The 9,518-nt window shown below is 38.0% G+C and overlaps 1 long non-coding RNA gene across 1 annotated transcript; it reads left to right on the forward strand.

Moving 5' to 3' along the window:
- Positions 1-2,284: 2,284 nt before the first annotated feature.
- LOC146636623 (uncharacterized) lies at positions 2,285-5,499 on the forward strand. Its single transcript, XR_014905438.1, has 3 exons — positions 2,285-2,394; positions 3,521-3,655; positions 4,940-5,499. It is a non-coding gene; the product is annotated as an uncharacterized LOC146636623 (long non-coding RNA).
- The last annotated feature ends 4,019 nt before the right edge of the window (positions 5,500-9,518 follow it).

Consider the following 9,518-nt stretch of genomic DNA (forward strand, 5'->3'; position numbering starts at 1 on the left):
CTTTTTTTTTGTTTGTTTCTGGCTCCTTGTTTGGGAGCCAGCCCTTTAGGAGGGGGTGTTGTTAGGATGCCTGGGTCGTTGACCCAGGGTTTTTGAGTTTATTATGTTATTTATAATTTCTAGTTTTTGGTTTCTTTGAGTTCTGTCTTATGGTTTATGTCTCTGTCTTCTCTAGTTGCTCTGTCTCCCCTGTCAGCTGTATCCCTTGTCTAGTTCATGTCTCTGTGTATCCTTAGTTGCTATATCCCCGTGTCCAGTCAGTGTCTGTGTCTGCCCTGGTCCCACGTCTCTGTTCCCTCTGTTGTAGTGCCTGCATGTGAGTCTGTGTCTTTTGTTCAGTCTGTGTTATAGGTTTCCTGTTTTACTTTGAAAGTCCATGTCTGATGTTAATGTGTCTGGTTTTGCTTCCCCTTGTCTCGTTAGGCCTGATTTGCCCCAGCTGTGTTTCCCTCCTGTTACCCATTCCCTGATTGCTTCCTCTGTGTATTTAAGCCCTGTGTTTCTCTGTGTCTGTGTCGCGATCTGCCGTTTATTTGGCTGTGTGTTCTGTCAGTCCTCTGGTTTAAGTTTATTTTGATTATTTTTCCCCAGTTATGTTATATTTTGAGTTTTACATTAAAGCTGTTTTGAGTTCACGACTGTCTCCGGAGTCTGCACCTTGGGTCCTATTCCTGTCTGCACACAGCCACACATAACAACCTGGGGTGTATTTGTTTCCAGGGTTATTGGGGGGGGCTGTCTCTTTTCGGCTCTTTACGGCCACTGGCATTTTAGTTGTTGTTGTGTTTTGTTTATTTATTCTTCTTTATGAATGGCTAATGGCAATATACACCCCAGCATTGTTGGGTCAAGCATAGGGATGGGTACCGGTATCCGGTGCCATAATGGCACCGGTTCTGACATAAACAGTAGTAACCAGACCAAAAAGCAGCGCACATTTCGGTGCTTTTTTTTTTTCCTGAGATGTCATACACTTTGGATTCCAGCCAATCATTCTACGTTTGTGAGCGTAGTAGGTGGGCCCAGGTACGTACGTTCTTTTAGAGCAGAGCTACAGATTAAAAATGCCCAAAGCGAAGCGGTCAAAGTCTGGCTGTACTTTACAGCAAAAGATACAAACTCAGCAGCCTGCAACAAGTGCTTTAAGGTGATACTGTGCAAAGGAGGTAACTCCTCGAATCTGATGAAACGCCTGGCGACGTATAGCATTTTGTTAAAAGCTGAGAAATGCGCCGTATTTGATAGCTTGCAGCGAGACCTCACACCATGCACATCTACTGCGGGTGGGTTGCCTGTTATCTGACCCGGAGTTAGCAACATCCCCCAAAAACCCGAAGAGTAGAGTCCTGGCCCCTAGCCCTGGCAGTGTAGCAGAAATGATGACGGATGATGATGGCAGCAGCAGCAGTTATTCTCTGCGTGAGTAGCTTAATGTTGTTCGTGTGTAATTTACGTTGAGTAGGCTAACCTCGTTATTAAATTATTGCATGTAAGGTGAACTAGCAAACATCATCATAGCTACATGCGGCTGTCCTCTTGTTTGATGGCAGATACTCCCTTCACCCTGGCCAAAAAGGCTAAAATGACCAAAGAAAAAGTGGAAAACAGCTAAATATGAGAGGTTTTTGGACAAAGTTTATTTTTTCCATTGTTTAAGCACTGCTTCCAGCCAAGAGTGATGCCACATATCCCCTATAGCTGCAGAAAAGGCTAACATTGTTATCTTTTTACAAAAAAAAAAAAGCAGCTGAACATGAGAGGTTTTTGGACCAATTTTGTGTTCTCCATTCTTTAAGCACCGGCACCGTTTCAAAAGTACCGGTTTGGTACTGGTATCGGATAAAACCTAAACGATACCCATCCCTAGTTAAGCATGCCTCTTAGATTTATTAGTTGGAATATTAGAGGTATGGGTAACCCTGTTAAGTGATCTAAGGTTTTCACTCACTTGAAACATCAAAATTCTGATATAGCATTTTTACAGGAGACTCATCTTCGCATTAAAGATCGTTATAGGTTCGAAACACCGAGGAGACCGAGCTTTCGCTGTTGTGGCCCCCAAACTATGGAACAAACTGCCCCTCCATATTAGGCAGGCCCCAACACTTGAAATGTTTAAATCACTTTTAAAAACACACTTTTTTTCAAAGGCCTTCTACACTGTAAAAAAAATCCGTAAAAATACAGTACAATCTACTGTATAAACGTGAAGGAATTTTCCGTATTAGTCATTTACAGGTATTTTTCTGTATTTCTCAACTACTGCAATGCATTGTGGGAAAAAGAACCTGAAAAGGAGGGAAAAGTAAGCGCAAGAGCAGCCATTAGGCTTCTTTCAGGCTTCATCTGGATTTTGGATTCTGAAGTTGGAGAAACTGCCTTCAAATTTCTGTGGTAAGTATTAAAACTCATGTTTCGTTTTATTAAAATAATGTTTTTCAAAAGACTCCGTGTTTTTATTTAGAAAGAATTGTTAATTTATTTGTTAACTGGTTTCGGCTGTCTCCAGACAAGTCAGGAATATTTTGCTGACTCATTTTTTAAAATAATTGTTATTTAGGTTTAACATGACTTAAGCTTTATTTTAATTAATGTTAAAATAATTTTTACTGTGATACCACCAGTTTTGCCCTTCAGTGGCTGAACCAGTTTTCATAAATATTATAGTTAGCTGTCTGTGTCTCTCTGGGTATTACACAGCTGTGACTGCTAACTAGCTAATTAGCGAAAGTCAGCGATGTGGATAACTGGGAAAGTGAGAACTTCATGGTTCTAGAAATTATTCTAGGACTCTAATAAGTACTGTATCAATACCTGTGTTTTACAGTTGGCTCTACTGTACACTTTAAAGGGTTTCAGGCAAAGTTACACTAACCCAAGTTTAAGCCTCAGACCTTCCTGGCTGACGCTAGCAAATGCTAATGTTAGCCTCTGATTTGGGCTGCTAAAGTAAAGACTTTTAGCTAGCTGACCAGCATAGATTATTTCGGTGGTTAACAGACTGTAGTGGTAAAATTATTGAAAGTATAGTTTCACCTCAGCACATTTACAATTACAGTATGTCTATTTTGTAGCACATAGAAATGTTTAGTTAATATTTACAGACAGACACATTTTCCCTGTAACTGTGTTTTTACTCCAACATTTGTTGAAAATGTAATTTATGAAATGCTGAGCAGCATTTCTTGTATGTGGAATATTTTTGTCACCCCACTGTGCTAATGTGATTAAATACTAAAAATTATTACTAAAAAAAATTCAATAATAAATCAATAATAACTATTTCTTGATTGAACTATAATGTAAGCGCAGTGCTGGTGTGCAGGGGCTCTATATGCCTTGTCTATATCAAGCTTTTAGCCAAATATAAGCAGAGATATTTGTATCTTTCTTAAAAATCCAGATCCTTACAGATTATTTGAGAAATGGATCAACAGCTATCACTACTTGAAGCACTTTAAGTCCTGCAGTGGAAAAATATCCCTTATTTCACCTTTGATCACACACTTTGGTTTTCCAGTGCAGAGCAATGGCCAAGAAAAGGAAAGACTTCCCCGAGTGAAAAAAAAGATGAAGATACAAGCTGGTGATGATCCAGAGCAGCTGGTCTCAGGAAATGAAGAAAAACCCTGATCACCTTCTCTACAAACACAAGGTGAGTTTAATGTTGTGGTTGATTTAGTTTTTCAAGGTATGTATGTTACTTTAATTATAAACTGCTTTTGTTGCAACAGAATGGTGTTATGTGTATGCAACTCTACGTGAATTATAATCCTTTGTAGGGCTGCGTGATATGACCAAAGTCTCATATCCCAATATAAGACGTATCTCTCCTGATAACGATATATATCACAAAATAGTGCATTTTCTGTAAATTCTGTGATTCTCGGGCAACTCGACTTATGTGAAATGTTTTCAGTTGGGCGTCGTGTACCTGGAGTCGAGTGTTTTGACCGATGCATGAAACTATACATTTTTAGACATGAGTTTAAATGGCCGCCATTTTCTTTCTGAGTATTTATTAGACGGCGTGCTGCAAGGAAAAGCCTGTTCTAACGTTTGAGTCTAAGGATTATTTTGAGCACCTGACGACTCTTTTTTTGCTTTTCATTCGTAAACTCTCTCGAAACTCTTTCATGTGATTCTTGTGTAGGTAGTTAAAGAGGTTTGTCGTGTTCGAGTGGTGGTGGGGACCAGTTTGTGGCATAATTTGCATAGTACAGTTTTCTGGGGCGTGTCAGACTTTTCATAACCAAACCATGTCCATGCTACAGAGGTAGCCCCTCATTTAACAATAAGGTCCTCGATTTCTTTTGACTGGTCCTTCTGGTTCTGCCTCATCCTTGCTGGCCATGCTGGTATTCTCTGTGCCTTCGTCTGCGTGGTGACTGTAAGCGCCATTTATAGTTACTTGATGTTTTTATTTGAGGTCATTTGTTTGATGCATATTCTGAAATTTTATGTTTGAGAATAATGTATATCATTTCAGTTTAGTTTGAAAAGTCTCAACAGAAACTTGAGCTTTATTGTGAAAGGTTTATGTGGAAAATAAACAAGCGGACGGCGGAGCCACACGATGGTTTTATCCTCATTGTTGGTAACGAAAGTACGCGTAAAAACAGTCACTTGTCCGTCCATAGTGTGGTTATTTTAAGTATAAGAGAAGGAGAGAACTTTAAGAAATAATATAGCAACTACAGTGACCATCAAAACCATGAAAAAAATATTGCCGTAAACAGTTTATTTTGCAACACCACAAAACAAAGAATAGTGTATAATATGAAACGATAGACATTTTTATATCGTAATCTGATATATATCGTCATATCGCACAGCCCTAATCCTTTTTTTGTTTATGTTGTTTATGCTCTAGGTAAAAAAAAATTATAAAAATACAAACTTTTTAAAAATGTCTTGTTGTTTCTCTTTTTTTCCTCAGAATAAATTGCGACTAGTCTCAATGGCTGACACGGAGGAGCAACACAGCGACACGTTAACTCCGACTGCTGCAGTTCCTGTATGAACTGAGCAACTCTTAAAATCCAAGGAAAAGCTGAGTGTATTTTACTTAAAGCTCAGATGGACCTTGATGTACTAACATGCAGGCTGCATTCAGGACTTTGTCACACTGTTATATGAAGAGCGGTAACAAGACTTTGTAGTAATTTGTCTTACTATTGTCTTATTTGTTGTGATTTAGGGTCTGTGCGCACAAGCAGAGGTTTTTGTTTGTAACTGTAACCTCGTTTTCAGAGCCTTGTCTAACATTTAATGGTCATGAAATATGTCAGACTTTTTCCTCTACTTAACCAGCTTAGAGAATTTGAACACCGTGGAGAAAAAGGTGTGCATTAAGGATTTTGAACTATGATGTTTAAGTGTTGTCACTGCTGAGGATTCGTGGACACAGATCCTTATTCACTATGCTGCTGTTTACAGTTTAACTTTTCATCAGAACAAGCACTTCTAATTATACTTTGCTCCTCACTGACAAAACAAGTCCCGTAAATACACTTTTATCTTTAAGTTTGGGACAGTAATCTGTCTTAATGTATTATGTGTTGTAGTTATCATATGGGGAAAAGTCCTGTGGTTATCCATCAGTCCTGTTCGAATAAACCCAAAGTTCAGGAACATCTTCTTTAGATCTGTTCAGTTGTATTCATGTGGCACCACTTAAACAGTCAACAAATTTTGACTCAAGTATGTTATATTGTAAGGTAAAGAGCCCAAAGAGTTAATCTCAGACAAATGTTCACACAAATGTGAATTACATTCACTTCATTAATGAAGTGAATGCAATTCAGTAATCAAAGGTGTTTGGCTATAACTGACTACATGTGTATACTGTATCATAAGTGGACAGAGATGGATGTAAACCACACCTTAACCATTTGGCTGAGGCAAAACTACCACAAGGCAGTGATTCTAACTAAAAGGTACTCTGGATATTATTAAATGTGAACATGTCGTTAAATATGACATTTTTTGTTTGTCAGGTGTCCTGTTTGAAGAAAACACTTGGTAGCCACTTGAATGAATGTAAATAAACACATTTACATGAGGGCAACCTGATTTCAAGGAAATAAAAATGCTCAAATTTGAAAGCTTGTGAGTTATTTTGTTCATGTATCAGCTGTTTAGTAGTTTTATGACAAGATGGATGCTGTCATTATATTTAAGTATAGTGTTTGAGTTAAGGAGAATAAAAGAATATTTAACATTAACTGTACCAATGTTGTTGTGTACGAAGCACAAATTAATTTAAGTTTTAATTTATGAATTTTTGAGTACATGGTGTACTAGGTTGTAATTGCATAGAAATGTACGTTTAAGGATATAAAGAACTATATTTAATGAGTTACAGTGAAAAGAAGTGCTTGGAAATAGTAATATAAACAGAAATTTCAATTTTTCTATTAACGGAAAATATCAGTTAATGATACAGAAAATATACTGTGAATAAACGGAATTTTCTGTTTTATAGCTGAAGGAAATGTCCGTAAATAGTACAGAGAGTATACTGTAAATCTACAGAATTTTCCGTTTTATCATTTACAGAAAGGTCCGTCAAACCTCCGTAAAAAAACAGAAAATGTACTGGCAGAAAATTACCAGGACATTTTCTGTTTTTCTACGGAATATTTTTTTACAGTGTAGGAGTGTTATCAGAGCCAGTTTGTAGTCAGTTTTTAGTCAGCTGTTGGTCATTCTTAATCTTTTTACTTTGTTAATCTTATTCATTGTATATCTTATTGTTTATTCTACTCATGTTGATTTATTTTTAATCTTCTTTTTCAATTATATATTTGTTTTGTTTATTGATTTCATTGTATGCTTAAAGTATGGGTTTAACTGCTATCTCTGTTTTATTATTGGAAAGCACTTAAAAACAACAAAGTTGACCAAAAAGTGCTATATAAATAAAGTTGGATTGGATAGGTTATATTGCCCTTGGGTGGGTCAGCTCTTTCACTCAAATTTTAATTGAAAAGCTAGAGGAGTGGCCATTCTCATTAATAAGAAAGTTCAATTCTCTTTGTTATCACTGATAGGAATGGTAGATACATCATTGTTGCTGGTACTCTAATGCAGAAAAAGATTTTGTTGGTAAATGTATATGCCCCGAATTTTGATGATGCTGAATTTGCTAATACATTGCTGAGTAACATCCCCTTTTTGAATACTCATTTTGTTAGGTCTGTGTTTCCACAAGCCCCGCTGGTTCAGAAACTTATTCTCGTTAACGACAAAAGCAAGACGAACATCTTTTACTAGCTAGCAAGGGAGGCCCCAGCCGGTGTCTCAGAAAGCACTCTGAATCCTACCGCAATAACCCCAACGACGGCCTCGCTTGCTGCCTTTTATTGGGAAAACAGTTCACACAATACACATCACAGCAAAGCAACGCCCACCATAAAACCCCCCAAATGGTTCTAAGACAAGGCACTATGTGTGTGTATGTGTAAACATCTGTATGCATGTGAGAATGTGTGTGTGTATGTGAGAATGTGTGTGTGTATGTGAGAATGTGTGTGTGTATGTGAGAATGTGTGTGTGTGGAACAACATTTAGTATGATGATCTGGGAACAACACCAGCACGACGATATCAGATCGTGCATTCCGTTACTCCCCAACACTGGCTATGGTTTGAAAATACACCCCACCCCTAACGGCTGCACCTCCCAAAAAATTTTGTCAGGGCTCTTATCTCACTTCTTTATTTCAAACAATCAACAGAAAATTTCACAGTCATATTTTTATATAAGGTTTTTAAGGCGTTGGTGTTAATTTTTAAGTAACATGAGCCCAGCGGCAGCAGCAACGCTAGGCTAACACTAACAAGCTAGCAAGATTATAAACCTGGTGCTAAACTAAGAGAAGCCAAAAAATCTGTTTGAATAAGAGTAAACATTTACTCACCAAGTCAGTGTATCAGGTAAAGATCCACAGCAATGACAACAATAATATCTTGAGCTGACGCTTTTCCTGTCACGGTCTGACTGGGGCAGACCGTATGTGTTGCAGAGGAGGACTCAAACGCAGACCAAAACGTGGTGTGGATTAACAAAACAAGCCGTTTATTGAGGTTAGCAACGAGGGTACAAAATAATAGGGCATCGGTGAAAACTAAACAATAACCTAAACTGGGTGAACTAATAACAAAACATGAAAAACCTTAACCATAGTGAACTGACATGGGTACCTGGAGATGAGACATGGATGAGCAGACGACCTGACAATGGCATGCAGAAAACAAAGGGCTTAAATACATACATGAGGTGATCAGGGGAGGTGGAGACACATGGGGGAAACAGCTGACAGACATAAACCTAATGACAGGACCAGGAGAGGAAAGCTAAATACAATAAACAAAGAACACATGACATTGTCAGAATAAAACAGGAAATACTAAAACTAAAACATGACAACACAACTTAACAGACCTAATATGTGATGAATAAATACAAAACCCCAAAACATAGAAAACCCAGGAACAATAACTGCCTAAACTAAAGGCAGATAGGAAATAACACAAACTAAATCACATAACAAAATGAGACAAATACAAACATGAACTCAGAGCGCTGGGTCAGAGACCCAGCCTGTGACATTTCCAGGTTTGCTCAACATATTCCAGAAAAAAGTGCTGGCACCATGAACATGCGGACTGATCCATGATAGGGAGGAGGACGGTAGTGACGGGGCATTTTCAAAAAACATCTTTCATCCTTCCGCACTGAGAAGCAAAACTTCCAGCTTACTTAGTTTTTCTAAGTTAAGACAACTCAAATAAATTGAGTTGATCAGCGTTTTTGCATAAAAAGTACTGGTAACTTACTTAAATTGAGTTCTAATAACAAATTGATTAAAAATTGAGTTCAGCCTACTTAATATTTTTAATTAAACACAATATTAGATTTTACAGTAATTACACAGTTATTACTAATTAGTTATTATTTAATTATGTCAATCACATACAACAAATAAACAGGCCACCTTCCCATGGTCTGAAGGGTGTTTTTATGGTGGTAATGCTGTGAGCTGGTTCCCTCAGATAAGGTTTGGGGGTAACTCAGAGCTGGCAAACCACAGTTTATGGAAAAATTATGATGGGTTATCCAATTTTGAAGTCACCAACTGCTTTACTTAGACTAACATAATTCTTGACTTGGACTATCCCACCTTAAGAAGTCCTTATATTCTCCTAACAAATTCCCTCTCTGCTTTTTAATAATATTGGCTTAAATTACTTACTTTCATTTACAGTCAATAGTTAAGCAACTATACACAGGTCATAGGGCGAGAGGCGGGGTACACCCTGCACAGGTCGCCAGTCTGTCGCAGGGCCAACACACAGGGACAGACAACCATTTGCACTCACATTCATTCGAACATTCACACCTAGTGACAATTTGGATTATCCAATCAACCTATCCCCACAAGCTGCATGTCTTTGGACGGTGGGAGGAAGCCAGAGTACCCGGAGGGAACCCACGCAAACACGGGGAGAACA

This window comes from Diplotaxodon limnothrissa, linkage group LG3 (assembly GCF_057381915.1).
Source record: "Diplotaxodon limnothrissa isolate DT_005_m linkage group LG3, D_limnothrissa_male_GT1.1, whole genome shotgun sequence".
Taxonomy (NCBI): domain Eukaryota; kingdom Metazoa; phylum Chordata; class Actinopteri; order Cichliformes; family Cichlidae; genus Diplotaxodon; species Diplotaxodon limnothrissa.